The 16,822-nt window shown below is 43.0% G+C and overlaps 1 protein-coding gene and 1 long non-coding RNA gene across 7 annotated transcripts in view; one reads left to right on the top strand and one right to left on the bottom strand.

Moving 5' to 3' along the window:
- Positions 1–16,822, top strand: part of NALCN (sodium leak channel, non-selective) — a 356,269-nt gene that overhangs the window by 155,408 nt on the left and 184,039 nt on the right. The gene's annotated exons all lie outside the window — the stretch shown is intronic.
- LOC125638540 (uncharacterized) overlaps positions 10,438–16,822 on the bottom strand; it is an 89,589-nt gene continuing 83,204 nt past the window's right edge. The window contains exons 3-5 of the long non-coding RNA XR_012668962.1: positions 13,994–14,210; positions 12,038–12,114; positions 10,438–11,312 (exon numbers count right to left, since the gene is read on the bottom strand). This is a non-coding gene — a long non-coding RNA (uncharacterized LOC125638540). The remainder of the gene's footprint in view (positions 11,313–12,037; positions 12,115–13,993; positions 14,211–16,822) is intronic.

Here is a 16,822-nt window from a genome sequence, read left to right as displayed (position 1 = left end):
AATAAATGGTTAGTTTTCACAATGGAGAGAGGTAAACAGTGGGTTCTCCCAAGTATATGTACTGGACCATGAGCTGTTCAGCATATTCATAAATGCTCTGGGAAAAGCGGTGAACAGTGAGGTGGCAAAATTTGAAGACAATACTAAATTAAGATAGTTAGCTACAAAGTTCTGTGAAGAGTTACAAAGCGATCTCACTAAGGTGGGTGCCTAGGCAACAAAATGGCTGATGAAATTCAGTGTTGATAAGTGAAAAGTAATGCACATTGGAAAGTATAATCCCAATTTTACATACAAAATGATGGGGTCTAAATTATCTGTTACCACTCAAGAAAGAGATCTTGGCAACATTGTTGATAGTTCTCTGAAAACATCCAATTCCATTCAATGTGCAGTGGCAGTCAAAAGAGGTAACAGTCTTAGGAACCATGAGGAGAGTGATAGATAATAAAACAGAAAATATTGTAATGCCACTACATAAATCCATGGTATGCCCACGCCTTGAATAGTGTGATTCTTGTCGTCCCATCTCAAAAAAGCTAGAATTGGGAAAGGTACAGAGAAGGGCACCCAAAATGATGAGGGGCATGGAACAGCTTCCATACAAGTAGAGATTAAACATACTGGGACTGTTCATCTTAGAAAAGAGACGACTAAGGGGAGATACGGTGTAGGTCTGTAAAATTGTGAATGGTGTGGAGAAAGTGAATCGGACAATTATATTTATCCCTTTTCATAACACAAGAGAAAGCCGTCATGAAATTAATGGGCAGGAGGTTTAAAACCAACAAAAGTACTTATTAACACAATGCATAGTCAACCTGTGGAAGTTGTTACAATGGGATGTTGTGAGGCTAAAAGGGTGACTGTGTTCAACAAAGAATTAGGTAAGTTCATGGAGGAAAGGCCAATCACAGGCTATTAGCCAAGATGATCAGGGACACAACCCCATGGTGCACGTGTCGCTAAACCACCAACTGCCAGAAATAGGGATTGGACAACAGGGAATGGATCACTCAAAATAGCTCTGTTCTGTTCATTCCCTCTGAAGCTTCTGGTGTGGCGGACTGTCAGAGACAGGATACTGGGCTAAATGGGTCTGACCCAGTGTAGCCGTTCTTGCGATTTTAAGGTTCTGTCCAATTGCTGGATCAGAAAGAAAGCCCACAGTCAGTTTAAACTTAGGCTATTATATTGAAAAGGCTTTTCTTTGTCTGTTGGTCTCTGGAAAATGCTCTCTGGAGGTGTTACAATGTGAGTGAGTTTGTGTAATCACCCTCCACTATTCTGAATTCCTGGAGGAGCTGTTGTTACCCTCCCCCATGGAATTACATACAATTCCTGGCCCACAATGATACATAAACATAACAGTTGTAAGATCTCCCAAAGATATTGCAGGAAATTGCCATAGCTGTCACAGTGACATTATAGGAAAAAGCAGAGAGAGAGCAAACAGTATTTACCCCTCGGTGCCTCCTTTAGTTTTCTCATTCCCATCCTTCTTACTGTATTTTCTACCAGCTTTCTGTAGTCCAGCTCTGTATGCGTTTTTTTAAAAAAATCTCCTTTGCTCCAAGTTCTAAGTCTGCCTGCAGCTGAGTTGCTGTTGTGGTGTAGGGGATATAGACCAGAGGAGAAGCCAGCTCAGCTGCAGGCAGTTGTTATGGGGGGAAGGTTAGAAGAGTGGAATGGCATGCCCCCCTCCACACACAAATACACAGCACCAGTAGCAACTAAGGCCTTGTCTAAGGCAGAGTTTTGTTGCTAAAAGGCTGCTTTTGGTGACAAAACAGTGAAGGTGTACACACTGCAATGTCACTTTTGGCGACAAAACTCTCTTTCAGTTTCAGTGACAAAATAAAACCACCTTGATGAGAGACATAGAGATTTTTACGGCAAAGTTAAAACGACAAAGTGACAGTGTAGACGCAGCTGTTTGTTATATCGCCAGGCCTCCCCCAGTATCCCACAATGCCTGCAGTGACCGTTCTGCTCACTGTTTTGAACTCAGCAGCCCTGCAGGCATGCACCCCTCCCCTTTCAAAGCTCACGGAAGTTCTGACAGCTGAGCATGCTGCTCTGCTCTGGGCAACAAAGAGCAAATCATTAACGTGGAATGTTCCTGCTCTCTCCCACACTATGAACATGAATTATGAACTCCCTCAGGACTGGTTGCTTCCAGTGGCTGTGTGAACTTACAAGACAGCATGCTGACATACTTACTCTCCCACAACACACACTTTATCTCTCTCACATACCCCCACTGTCTCGCACATTCCTCCAACGCACACTCTGTCTCTCCCTCCCCACACACACACACACTCTCCCTTCTCCCTCCCCACACGTCAGTTGAAAAGCATCTGGCAATCTAGTAGGATGCCCATGGAACAATGGGATTGAGAAACTTGCATCATGTGATGCTGTACCTGCCCCATGAGGCATTGCAAACCCTCCTCAAAGCAACCCACAGTGCACTGCTCTCTGTGTCTATGCAAGAGCTGCTAGTGTGGATGCACTCTGCCGATATGAGGAGCATAGTGTGGACATGCAACAGCACTTTAATTAAAACACTTTAATTAAAACAGTATAACTTTTGATGACAAAACTCTGCAGTGTAGACTAAGGGGGAAAAGAAAAAAAAATTGAGGCGACATGAAGACACTCACCAGGGAGTCCTCACAGAGGAGGGGGAGAGGAGTAATGGAGTGAGAAGAGACTGGACCTCAGTTGAAATAAATAATGGCATCCTGAGGGGAAGGTGTATGAGCCCCAGCAAATGCCAAGAAGGTGCCAGAGCTAAGTGAGTGCTTGACTGCCCTGCACACACAATGCCAGCCCAGAGAGGGAAGGGAACTGGGCTGTCACTAGGCAGAGGCAAGGGAGGCAGGGAGAGAAGGAAGGTCTTAGGGGACCTCACCAGTAGAAAAGGGGTACAGTTTGTGCTCTGTAGAAGGGCAGAGAGTGGGACTAAGTTTTGACTGAGTTAAGATAAAACTAGCTTGACTCTTCATAAAGGCTAAGCCTTTTCTAATATTACTGGTTTATTAGCTATCACATCTTGGCCTTAGGATGTAGGATGACATATAAATATAAATAAATAATTGTTAACAGCAGCGGGGCTGTGTGCTGATGCAGCAGCTACACAGCACATAAAAGCACGCAGAAGCCTTTATGTGTGGCTTTATGTGTAGACATAGGCCTCATAGGCTCTGTGCACAGTCCCAGTACTGTGCTTAAGTAATGTGGAGGTTCATTTCTTTTCATTTGCAAAGCAGCTGTTTTGAGAGAAAATAGATGATGAGCCTGAATCTAAAGAATCTTCATTAAGTCAAATTATTCATCTGATCTTTTTTTTGTAATGGAGCATTTGATTTATTTCAGAAGTAATCTCTTCTTTTATATGTAAATCTTGCTCAATTTTGGAAAAGGATGTAGTAATTAAACTATGCAAGAAATTGCTGGGAAATTATGTTCTAATTGCTTTCTGATCACTGCACTCAATGAAAAAGTGGAGAGTCCAATAAAATGTTAGATCTCTTATCTTGCCAAGTATGCTATTTGTTTCTGTTCAGCTTTATATGCGTATGCACCTTCTAAACAAAAAAAAATAGTTTTAAAAATAATGATTCTCCATAGATGTCCTCTGTGTCTTACTTACGATACAATTTTTGTTGCTGACTAGCTCTTTCTGAAATGTTCTTAGCCCCTGTGTATGAAACAGGTATGAACATGCTTTTAGTGATATCACTGTGTGCACATTGAAATCCCAGTTCCCTAATGTAAAATGTTTTCTCAGGAAGGCTGAATTTTTTTGCTCCCGTATGCAGTCACAGACGTGTCTATGCAGTGAAAATGTTGTTTGGATAGGCAAGTACAGACAATAGCATTCTGTACCACTGCACGCCATGGAACGGAGTTGCCTGGCAGCTCTCTGCATCAGACCATCTAGGGAAGGACTGGAGACATGTTAGTGCCATGGCAGGGTCTTGCCCAGTGCACTGTCAAACTGCAGATCTACTAGCTCCAAATTAAAATATGGGTGGGGGCATGGGTGAGTAGAGTGGTCTGCAGTGGGACATAGCCACTCTTCCTCCTTTCCTGTGCCCCACATCCTAGAGTAGCAGTAGCCAGGCTGATCAAATGCCTAGGACATCTGAAGCTAAGGTTTCTACTTCTTAGGTCTGTGTTTAGAGGAAGAAAAGCCCATTTAAGCAGCCTGGGCTCAGAATTCCTCCCAGATTGTCATAGCAAGAAGAGGAACTCTCCATCACTGTTATGCCTTATGCTGTCTTTCCTGTGACAGAAATGTAACATTTGTTGTTTGGATTTTCTGTAACACATAGCTTGGACAACACTCCCTCCACAATAAATCTTCCCTAAATATTTCCACCTATCCATACCCCTCTACAACCAAAACCCCTGGGGAAAATAATTACTGCCTGTATGATGTACATTACACTGTCTGGGCAAAAACAAAATGACACACACTGTAATTCAGAGTTTGGACACTATTGGTAGGATGATTCAATACAGGTCAATAAACACAACAAGCAATGCCAGTCCCGAACAGAAAATGGCATATGATTCTTCTGAATAGAGCTGATCATATACTTCTTGTGTAATACAACATTTTGTGATTCTTGTTTGGCAGGTGAGTGTGTGTGTGTGTGGGGGTGACTGGTTCCCCCTGGGATGCACTTGAAACTGGGATACCACTGAGCCCGCCTGACCCACCAACCTGGGCTCCCTTTACACTGTACTGCTGTGACAAGCTCTCAAGTCCCCACCAGCATAGGGACCCACTCAGCTGCAGTTTCACACAGATGCTGAGATCAGCTCTCTATGGGAAGGCTCAGCTAGGAAATTGACCAGTACTCAAGTGCACATCCCCCTCTAGAGGATAAACCCAAAATTGTACTGTCTTGCGCTGCACAGAGAAGTGTATAGTGTAAACTCATGAAATTCACCACCTCCCTCAGTGTGGAGAGAGAGATGCAAGAGCTTTTTGCCCTCCAGTTATGAATTCCACACCCTGGGTTTTAGACAAAACGAAAATAAGTTTATTAACTACAAAAGATAGATTTTAAGTGATTATAAGGGATAGCAAACAGATCAAAGCAGATAACCGAGCAAATAAAACAAAAATGCAATCTAAGCTTAAGATACTAAAGAACTGGTTACAAATAGTAATTTCTCACCCACGTTGTTTTAGGCAAATTTCAGAGATTCTTGAAGGCCAGCTGCACTTGCCTGCAGCTTAAACCTTCAGATATTTCATTCACAGGCCAGACAACTCTCCAGCCTGGGCTCAGTCCTTCTTCCCACATTCAGTCTTTTTTTCGTGTTTACAGCAGTCATCCTGGGAGGGGATTCCATGAAGAACCAACCATGAGGATGTCACTCCCCTGCCTTAAATAGGTTTTACATGTGGCGCCTTTGTCTTCCAGTGTGATTCCTACCCCCGGTCAGTGGAAAAGTACTACTATTATCATGGTGTCCAGTATCAGGTGACTTGATCACATGACACTGCAGCCATAACGCAAAGGCTGTTTGCAGCGTCCCCAAGAAGGCTTTCCCTCCGGGAAACATTAGCATCTTCTAACACCTATTGTTCTTCCTAGTGGCCCTTTCCAGCCAGCAATCTAGACTGATTGCATTCTGCCTCGTGGATGTTCCCCAGGTGTAAATACATTTATAACAGATGTATAGACAATATTCCTAACTTCAGATACAAAAATGATACATGCATACAAATATGAGAATCATATTCAGTAAATGATAACCTTTCCAATGATATCTCACATGCCTTATCTTGCACAAAATACATCTTAGTTATGCCATAATCATATCATAATATCTCTATGAAGAATTTGGGGCATGATATCACAGGGGTTGCCAAATAATCAGAGTATTCAGGCAGGTGTAACATTGATCAAATACTACTGTACTTTATAAACAGCTCAATCACACAGGAGGTTATTTGCAATGTAATTTACCCCATTCTTCCCAAAGATTTCAAGACATCACATCCATCTATAATAGACACATATAGTTGAGTTAAAAACTCTTCCATATGGGGCTGTTTTTTCTCTCTTTATTTTACAAGTTGCCAAAAACAAAGAATAGCATAGTTCAATAATAGGAGAAAACTAAACAAAAATGCTTCTCCTTCTCCTTCATCTCCTCCAGAGATGCCCATTTTTGGAGTTCGTATGCCATTTGGAACTGTTGCCAGAAGTTAACCTGAGGAGGGGCCTGTGTGCTTCTACACATGTGCAGCTTAGTGCTGAAAATGAGGTTATGAAGAGGGGCAACAGCTCGTTCTTCAGAATCTGCTTTTTTCACATGTCAACTGACCTCTGAAGCACTGACCTGCCACTTGTCTTTCCCTCCCTTTTGTCTTGCATTTCTTTAAAATGTCTTATGTATGAAGAAAATTGTCCCAACTTCCTATCTTGTAGAAGTACTCCTTTAATGTTTGTTTTTTTTAATTTGAAAATAAATATGGCATTTTCCTCAGGTCTTATAATAATAAGACATTCTTGCATAATACATTAAAGCTAATTGGGATTAAACATAAATTGTCACTGTCAAAGACAATATGTTTTTGACGTACCCCTCCCCCTGTCTTCTTTTCCTCATGGGCTTGAAGGAACCAGAAGAAATGCTTCAAGGTCTTCCTCACAGCAGAAGTCATTAGCTCTCCAGTCCACCAGACCATTGTAAGCAGTTTCAGCTCCCTCATCTCTGAAACTGTCATCAAAACACCCACATTTGTCTCAAGGGACTTAAATGCTTTCCTCAGTAGAGACTTAAATACTTTCTTCAGCTTAAGCACTGGGACTGAATTCCCTCCTGAAGATCCACTTCTTCTGTGATGCATATAAGAAACTAGCTTTCTTAGTTATCTACCTATGAGGGAATTACTCACTGGTGAGGAGGGAAGGGAGTAAGGACCTTGAAACTGCAGCTGGGTTTGGTGTTTGGGAGGAAGGTGTGAATTGTGGCGGATGGAAAAGGAGGGAAATTCAATGTACTTAGTTAATAACGGGCCCAATTCTTACCCAGGTTAAGTAATACTCCTCCTCAAGCAGTCCTGTTAAATTTGAGGACTCCCTTGGGGATTTGGGGCTAAGGTACTGCTCAGTGTAAGTAAGAGTGGGAGAATCAGCCCCATTGCTTACATGTTTTAACTTACACCTTTTTATCTTGGGAGCTCTTGGGAGTAGAGATTGTTTCTTCTCCATGTTTGGAAAGCACCCTGCATATTTTGGGCATTACTACAATAGCATAAAAAATAACACACAAAAAGTAAATCTCTAATAAAGTATGATCTTCATGGTCGATTCACTTCCTATAAATAATTGACGTTTCAATGGTATTGGGTTTGAATGGGGATTTGAATTAGGGGAGATGGGCTGTTGAACCAGTTTCAGGAAGACATGCTGGGGCAAATTTTGAAAGACATAAAAAGTCAGTTATCAAACCAGTTCCTGTTGAAAGTCAATGGAAGTCAGGTGTCTGACTCCTGATTATTTGTACCACTGAAACTCTACCTGTTCATGGGTAGAGGTGGCATGAAAGAAGGCATGAAGACATCTGTGGTAGAAATGGACAAAAAGGGCAGCAAGCTGGCCTTGTTTGCCGAGGATGGTGGGTGGGAAAAGGCTGTCTGGAGAAGATACTTCTGTACTTGTGCCAAACATCCTTTTGGCAATGTTTTTTCTATGTACTATGTGTATTTTGTTGGTTTCTGGGAACAAGATTTTCATAAATTGTGCAGACATTCAATACCAACATTTAATCTGAGCTTCATCATTTACAAATCTTTACTACTTTCTTAGGCACCATAAAGGCGCAATCTTTTATTGTTTGATATACTGGGTTTCTATGACAGGTTTCAGAGTAACAGCCGTGTTAGTCTGTATTCGCAAAAAGAAAAGGAGTACTTGTGGCACCTTAGAGACTAACCAATTTATTTGAGCATAAGCTTTTGTGAGCTACAGCTCACTTCATTGGATGCATACTGTGGAAAGTGTAGAAGATCTTTTTATATACACACAAAGCATGAAAAAATACCTCCTCCCACCCCACTCTCCTGCTGGTAATTATGTGATTATCATACACATTGTAAGGAGAGTGATCACTTTAGATAAGCTGTTACCAGCAGGAGAGTGGGGTGGGAGGAGGTATTTTTTCATGCTTTGTGTGTATATAAAAAGATCTACACTTTCCACAGTATGCATCCGATGAAGTGAGCTGTAGCTCACGAAAGCTTATGCTGAAATAAATTGGTTAGTCTCTAAGGTGCCACAAGTACTCCTTTTCTTTTTGGGTTTCTATGGAGTCTTAATTCTGATTTTTAACAAGGGAATTTTACTGTGAGATTAAACTATATGACGGCATTAAATTATCATTTGGACAATATGAAACTACTTACTGTAGCTTTGTAACTGCTACAGTAGATAATTAAAAATACTTAACGGTCAGATCTAGAAAAAAGCCTTCATAGTGGCTACTGCCATTCTGACGGGCTGTTTCTTCTTTATTAGCAGCTCACAATTTATCGGCATCATCTCCCAAGACTGTCTTTTCCCTTATATAAGGCCACTGAGCTTGTGAGCATGACTTCTGGCTGTTTTAATTGCATCCTAACACAGGGCTGGATTCTTAATTAGCTGGCTGACATTCAGAAAGAGAAAAAAATTAAAGGGATTTCTTGAAGAGTTTAGCTCGGAAAAGAGGGGTATTATCAGGCTAAAGACATTACTGTTCCCTCCCTATCCAAATACTAATGGAGGAGAAAAGAAAACTATTCCTTCATACAACAGCTGTCAGACCCCTCCACTGCGAGAACATAAGAGCAATCAAACTTTTTCAGCAAACCAGAGAGGGAACCCCCCTTGGAGAACTATTAAAAAGAAAAGTAACCTTCTTTAAAAGCTGGGTCTGTACCCTGTCTCAGCTCTCTTTTGGATGAAATGCATGGAGTTTCTTCACTCCCAGGGCTGGACTAATGACTGACTGGTAACTGTAGTGTGTACGGGTAGGGAGATCATTTGTATGTTTATTTCTTCCCTATTCTGCAAGCCAATCCCTAGCTCAAGCTGTTCTATAGCTCTCTAATGGAAAGCTGGGATTTTTAGCCATGTACAGTACATTAACCTTTCTCCTCAATAAGTGCACATACTGTGCAATGTATAGGATTATGTGCTTTGAAAGCTAAGCATATTTTGAGCTGGGAGTGTCAGCTGCATCACATGAGATTGGGGCGGTGAGAGAGAATGGTTAAAGACCCTTGTGGTTAAATAGCTGGCCTTGGATCCAGGAAACTTGGGTTTAATTTCCAGCCCTGCCACGGACTTCCTGTGTGAGTCACTTGCTCACTTTGTACCTCAGTTCCCCACCTATAAAATGGGAATAATAGTCCCTCCCTATCTCACAGGGGTGTGTGAGAATAAATATATTTATAGCTTGGAAGCATTTAGATACTACAGTGATAGGGACCAGGTAAGTACCTAAGGGAATGTCTACACTACGAAATTAGGTCGAATTTATAGAAGTCGGTTTTTTAGAAATCGTTTTTATATATTCGAGTGTGTGTGTCCCCACAGAAAATGCGCTAAGTGCATTAAGTGCATTAACTCAGCGGAGTGCTTCCACAATACCGAGGCAAGCGTCGACTTCCAGAGTGTTGCACTGTGGGTAGCTATCCCACAGTTCCCGCAGTCTCCGCTGCCCATTGGAATTCTGGGTTGAGATCCCAATGCCTGATGGGGCTAAAACATTGTCGCGGGTGGTCCTGGGTACATATCGTCAGGCCCCCGTTCCCTCTGCTGATGAGCTCTGCATGGTCACCTGCAGCTTGCCACGCTGGCCAAACAGGAAATGAGATTCAAAAGTTCGCAGTTCTTTTCCTGTCTACCTGGCCAGTGCATCTGAGTTGAGAGTGCTGTCCAGAGCGGTCACAATGGAGCACTCTGGGATAGCTCCCGGAGGCCAATATCGTCGAATTGTGTCCACAGTACCCCAAATTCGACCTGTCAAGGCCGATTTAAGCGCTAATCCACTTGTCGGGGGTGGAGTAAGGAAATCGATTTTAAGAGCCCTTTAAGTCGAAAAAAAGGGCTTCATCATATGGACGGGTGCAGGTTTACTTCGATTTAACGCTGCTAAATTCGACCTAAAGTCCTAGTGTAGACCAGAGCTAAGTGAATAGATACCGGGAGAAGTTATTGTTATTGTTGTGATTCATTATAATATACAACACACTTGGCCAAATTCATCCTTTCTGTAACTATGATAAAGTCAGTGGACTTATAGCAAGAATTAATTTACCCTATTTTATTTTACTTTTTCTATAAGAATAATTTTACATGATGTCCTTTTGTGGCATTGAATTGCCTTGCTTTGTTAAGGAAAAAAGTTAATCACAAATTCTTGTTATTCAAGTTTTACTTAGCATTATTTGATCAATATGAAACCACAGTTTTAAGGAAATTACTAGTGTGATGATGACACACTAGCAGTCTTAAAAGCTGTAGGGAAGGTAATAATCTTAATGCATTATTGTTGTTATGAACAATTTACGTTGTACTTTTAGTGTTCTTTATGTTGTAGCTGCCACTCTGAGTTGCTAAGAACCAGATTGCAGTCATTTGAAAGGCTGCTTAGTTCCTCTGCATCTTTTTCAGAGAAAATGACATCTCTGTATTTGCAGATTTATAAACTGGTGAGAAGGATTCAAATTAATCTGAAATAAGCCATTATTTTGTGGCTTCTGGGGCAGCAGAGTCACTCTTTTTCTTTTTGTTTGTGGTTCCTATAAGTTTGTAGCAGGAGAAAGTGGCTGTTGTTGAAGGGGGGAGCAATATTTATATACGCATACAGGATGCTGCTTTATTCTGTGCAGCCGGTCATTACAACATGTTAAATTAACAGGATGGAGCTAAATTGAACTAGGTGCAGGCATGTTTTTTATCCACACCAGGATTTCCATTCATGCACAACCCTTCTGTGTGTGTTATGTGCAGTAATATTTCTTTCTTTGTTTTAGATCTGCTGCATGTTTATTTCATCAGGTGACCCCTTATTCTTGCATTATGTGAAGGGGTAAATAACACTTCCTTATCCACTTTCTCCACACGATTAATTATTCTTCTTCAAGTGCTTGCTTATGTCCATGCCATGCTAGGAGTGTGCACATTACGTGCACACTTGTCAGAGATTTTTCCTTCAGTGGTATCCATAGAACCTCCAGGAAGTAGGCCCCAACAGCCTCCCAGGTTCCCAGCGCATCCCAGGTAGGAGCCCTACAAAAGAAAATGGAAGGGCTATAAGTGACACCAGCCCCTACCTTCTGCCTCTGTCTTCCAGTCAGACTCACACAGATACCGGGGCAGGCCTTTTGAAGGTACGCCCAAGGACGGCATACTAGTCTCGACTCCAGATCCATTCCCCCCTTTTGTTTTTGGACTGCCTGTTATCCTTCAGCCCAGTGTGGTCTTGTATAACATTGGACTGTTGGGTGCTCTGCCTTATAACTGTTGGTAACATCCTCCAGTTTTTGTCCACCCCTCCCAGCACCCTGTCCCTCTTCAGGGACCCTTCTCATGAGTTTCTTGTCCAAGAGGTGCAAACCGTCCTACATGTGGAGGCCATTAAGGAGGTTCCTTGAAACTTCAGAGAGAAAGGGTTTTACTCCCGATATTTCCTAAATCTGAAAGCCACGGAGGGTCTACAGCCCATCCTAGACCTGTGTCACCTGAACAGATATCTCAAGAAACTGGCCTGGCCTCCATCATCCCCTACCTGGATCCAGGAGATTGGTATGCTTCCCTTGATTTAAAGGATGCTTATTTCCACATCTCCGTCTTTCATGGACACAGGAGATTCCTCAGGTTTATAGTGAGTCAACACCACTACCAATTCACCATGCTTCCCTTTGGCCTGTCAGCAGGCCCCCCGGATTGTCACAAAGTGTATGGCAGTGGTAGCAGCCTTCCTCAGATGTCCAGGCGTGGAAGTCTGCCCATACCTTGACAACTGGCTAATCAAAGTCTGCTCATAGGCTCAGGTCCAGCACAGCATCGGGCCACCTTTTAGGCACTGGAACTGTTGATAAATGAGCACAAGTTAGCTTTGGTCCTGGTTCAAAGAATAGAGTTCATCAACCCAGGCCATGGTCTATTTACCGGAGGCCAGATTCCGAGCTATGTTGGACTGATCTCCAAGGTCATGACCCACTGTGACATTATCTGATTAAAATATAATCATATAGATCATTGTTGCAACCACTGTTATATATTTGTAATAAATCTTGTACAAAGGTTGTCAAGTAAGGTGTCTATGGAAAGTTTATGATTTGCTGAATATGATTTTGCTATTTGTATACATGTATCATTTTTGTATTTGAAGCTATGAGTGTTGGCTCTATACCTGGATTTCAAATGTTTGCGCCTGGGGTAACGGCCGCAAGGTATTTAACCTGCACATCTTGAAGGGACTATTCAAATTAAGTGGCTCATCAAGGAGCACTTAACTCACAAGGGACCCTGGGAGACGCCTATCTACAGATAATGGACTTTCCTGCTATGACTAAGCAGAATCAGGCATGGACATGTGACTTGCCATGTGACTCCAAACTGCATCTTTTACCTGTAATTTTCCACTAGCTGTGCTGAGGGTTTTGTTGGAAACAATGGGTTTTCCTCCACATGTCAGAAACTATAAAAGGCCCTGGAAACACCTCCATTTTGCCTCTTTCCTGCACCTGCCTCTTTCCTGCTCAAACCTCTGGACTATAGACTTATGCTAATGGGAGCATTCTAACCAAGGGAACGAGGACCTTCTAATGATTTGGAAGTAACCAGAGACTTGACTTAAGCCAGCAGTTTATTCCGTCACTGCTACAAGCCTGATCCAAGAACTTTGCAATTGTTGTATGTATTTGATTCCTTTAACCAATTTTAACTCTCGCCTTTCTTTCTTTTTATAAATAAACCTTTAGATTTTAGATACTAAAAGATTGGCAACAGCGTGATTTTTGGGTAAGATCTGAGTTGTATACTGACCAGGGTGTGTGGCTGGTCCTTTGGGATCAGAGGAACCTTTTATTTGATGAAATTGGTTTTAAATAACCACTCATCTCTAAGTCTAGTGTTTTTGGTGGTGATACAAGGACTGGAATGCCTAAGGAAACTGCTTTTATGACTTCTTGTTTGCCAGTGTGGTGAAAGAGAAGTTTACTTTTGTTGCTGGTTTGGTATATCTCATGGGAGAATAACCTCCAGTTTTGGGTATATCTGCCCTATTTCTCAGCAGTTTGTCCTGAATTTGGTATTCTCAGTTGTGACCCACAGAGGCACGGTTACATCCACCAGCTAACAACCGCTTGGGTTTGCCTTGAACTGTTGGGTCACATGGCAGCATGTACCTATGTGGCACAGTACACACGGCTGTGCTTCAGACCCCTACAGATGTGACTAGTGTCAGTCTACTCCCCGAGCAGACACCACTTGGACTCAATACTCATGATTCCACCACCAGTCCTTGCTTCGTTGACTTGGTGGAGAGACCCAGGTTTCCTAAAGAAAGGGATACCCTTTGTTGCCCCACATCCATCTGTAACCTTAATTTTGAACACCTCAAATCTGGGGTGGGGAGTCCATCTCGACAGTCTCAGGACTCAGGGTCTCTGGTCCCTGGAAGAACTCTCCCTGCACATAAACATCAGGGAACACACGGCAATATGTTTGGCTTGCCAGGTGTTCCTTCCCCAGATCTCAGGTAAGGTGATGCAGGTCTTGACAGACAACCAGCACCAGTGTTTTACATCAACAAGCAGGAAGGGGCTCGATCTTCAACCCTGTTCCAGGAGGCCCTCCAACTGTGAAACTTCTGTGTGAAACATGCCATTCACCTTGAGGCATCACATATCCCCATAGCTTGAAACACACTGGCAGATCAACTCAGCAGATCCTTTTCCTCTCACCAGAAGTGGTCTCTTCACCCGGAGGTTGTCAGTGTTATCTTCCAGAAGTGGGGGACTCCCCAAGTTGACCTGTTTGCCACCACACAAAACAGGAAATGCCTCAGTTCTGTTCACTGTGCGAGCACAACAGGGGCTCCCTCTCTGATGCCTTCCTGCTCTCGTGGGCTGACCACCTTCTATACACCTTTCCACAATCCCCTTGGTTCACAGGGTCCTCCTAAAAATCAAGATGGACAAAGTGAAGGTTATCCTGATAGCTCCGATGTGGCCTCGTCAGCAGTGGTTCGCTCTGCTTTTGGACCTCTCAGTGGCAGCTCCATTCACGCTCCCACCCCACCTGGACTTGATTTCACAAGACCATGGCTGGTTGATTCTCCCAAACTTCACCTCCCTGCACCTGACGGCATGTTTGCTGCGTGGCTGAACCATGAATAGCAGGCCTGCCCGGAGCAGGTTCATCAAGTCTTGCTAGGTAGCAGAAAGCCTTCCACCAGGACTACCTAGCTAAGTGGAAACGTTTGACTTTTTGAGCCTCTGAACAGAATCTCCCTCTTTCCCAGTCTTCTCTGCAGTCTATCTTGGACTATGCTCCACCTAAAAATCAAGGTCTGGCTTTCTCATCTATTAAGGTTCACTTGGCAGCCATATTAGCTTTCTACCCCCCAGTGCAAGGCAGATCAGTGTTCTCCCATGAGATGATGGTCAGGTATTTCAAGGGCTTGGAAAGACTCTACCCTCAGGTTCGTGATCTGGTTCCCCCATGGGACTTAAACCTGATCCTGTCAAGGCTCACGGGGCCATCCTTTGAGACATTAGCATTTTGCCCCATACTGCTTCTCTCTCGGATGGTTGCCTTCCAGGTGGCAATCACGTTGGCCAGAAGGGTCTCCAAGGTCAAAGCCCTGACATCAGAACTCCCTTATATATTGTTCTTCAAGAACAAGGTCCATCTGCACCTGCATCTGGTCTTCCTACCAAAGATGGTACATACACTCCCTGGGTTACGCAAGACCCGACTTATGCAAATCCGCACTTATGGAAAATGTTCCGTAAGCTAGAAATAGGAGTTGTTGGGGTTTGTTTTGTTTTGTTTTTGCGTAATGGTCGGGTATACGTTTCTGTCTTACGCAAAATTTGAGTTAGGCAAGGTGTTCCGGAACGGAACGATTGCGTAAGTCGGGAAGTGTCTGTACTGCAATTCCACAACAACCAGGACATCTTTCTTCTGACCTCCTTTCTGAAACCTCACAAGACCACCGAGGAATGTTGACTCCATACTTTGAATATTAGGTGGGCCCTCGCCTTCTATATTGAGAGGACTAAGCCCTTCTGCAAGTCTACGCAACTGTTTTGTAGCAATAGCAGAAAGGATGAGAGGGCAGCATGTATCATCCCAAAGAATCTTGTCCTGGATAACCACCTGTATCTGAGCTTGCTACGAGTAGGCAAAGGTTCCGCCTCCAGCCATTATGACCGCTCATTCCATGAGAGCCCAGGCTTTGTCAGCAGCGTTCCTCACACAGGTACCAATCCAGGACCTTTGCAGAGCTGCGACCTGGTCATCAGTTCAGACCTTTGCATCCCACTATTACATCACCCAGCAGGCCTGTGATGATTCCTGGATTGGAAGGGTAGTGTTGCAGTCAGCAAGTCCATGAACTCCAAAAAACACTTCCGGAGTTACAGATTGTGAGTTACCTAGCATGGAATGGACGTGAGCAACCACTCGAAGAAGAAAAAACGGTTGCTAACCTTACATAACTGTTGTTCTTCAGGACGTGTAGCTCATGTCCATTCCATGACTCGCTCTCTTTCCGCTCTTTCGGAGTTACCGGCAAGAAGTAACTGAGAGGGTGCGGAGCCAATGGTGCCCCTTATACTGGCACATATGTGTGCGGCTCAAGAGGCCGCTAGTGCTGGCCCAGCGGATACCACTGAGGTAAAAATCTTCAGCAACTATGCATGTGGCATGCACACGTGTAGCTTGGAATAGACATGAGCAACACATCTTGAAGAACAACAGTTGTGAAAAGTTAGTAACTGTTTTTTATAGACCTCTATCATACCCTCCTGTAGTCATCTCGTTTCTAAACTGAACAGTCCCAGTCTTTTTAATCTCTCCTCGTATGGAAGCTGTTCCATTCCCCTAATAATTTTTGTTGCCTTATTCTGTACCTTTTCCAGTTATAATGTATATATTTTTTAGACGGGGCTACCAGAACTACATGCAGTATTCAAGGTGTGGGCGTACCATGGATTTATATATAGTGGCATTATGATATTTTTTGTTGTATTATCTATCCCTTTCCTAGTGGTTCCTAATATTCTGTTAGCTTTTTTGACTGCCACTGCACCCTGTGCTGGTGTATTCAGAGAACTATCTGTGATGAGTCCAAGATCTTTTTTTTGAGTGGTAACACTAAATTAGCTATGTATAGTTGGGATTTTATTTTCCAGTGTCATTAATTTGGATTTATCAGCACTGAATTTCATCTGCCATTTTGTTGCCTAGTCACCCACTTCAGTGAGATCCCTTTGTAACTCTTCACAGCCAGCTTTGAGTTTAACTATTTTGAGTAATTTTGTATTGTCTGCAAATTTTTGCCACCTCATTGTTCACCCCCTTTTCCAGAGCATTTATGAATATGTTAAATAGTATTAGTCCCAGCACAGATCCTTGGGGAACCTTTCTGTTTACCTCTCTCCACTGTGAACACTGATCATTTATTCTACACTTTGTTTTCTATCTTTTAGTCAGTTATTGATCCATGAGAGGACTTTCCTTCTTATCCCATGACTGCTTAGTTTGCTTAAGAGCGTGAAGGATCT

Source organism: Caretta caretta, chromosome 1 (genome assembly GCF_965140235.1).
Source record: "Caretta caretta isolate rCarCar2 chromosome 1, rCarCar1.hap1, whole genome shotgun sequence".
Lineage (NCBI taxonomy): Eukaryota > Metazoa > Chordata > Testudines > Cheloniidae > Caretta > Caretta caretta.
The sequence above is the reverse complement of the archived record's forward strand: the minus strand, read 5'-3'. Positions and strand labels throughout refer to the sequence as shown.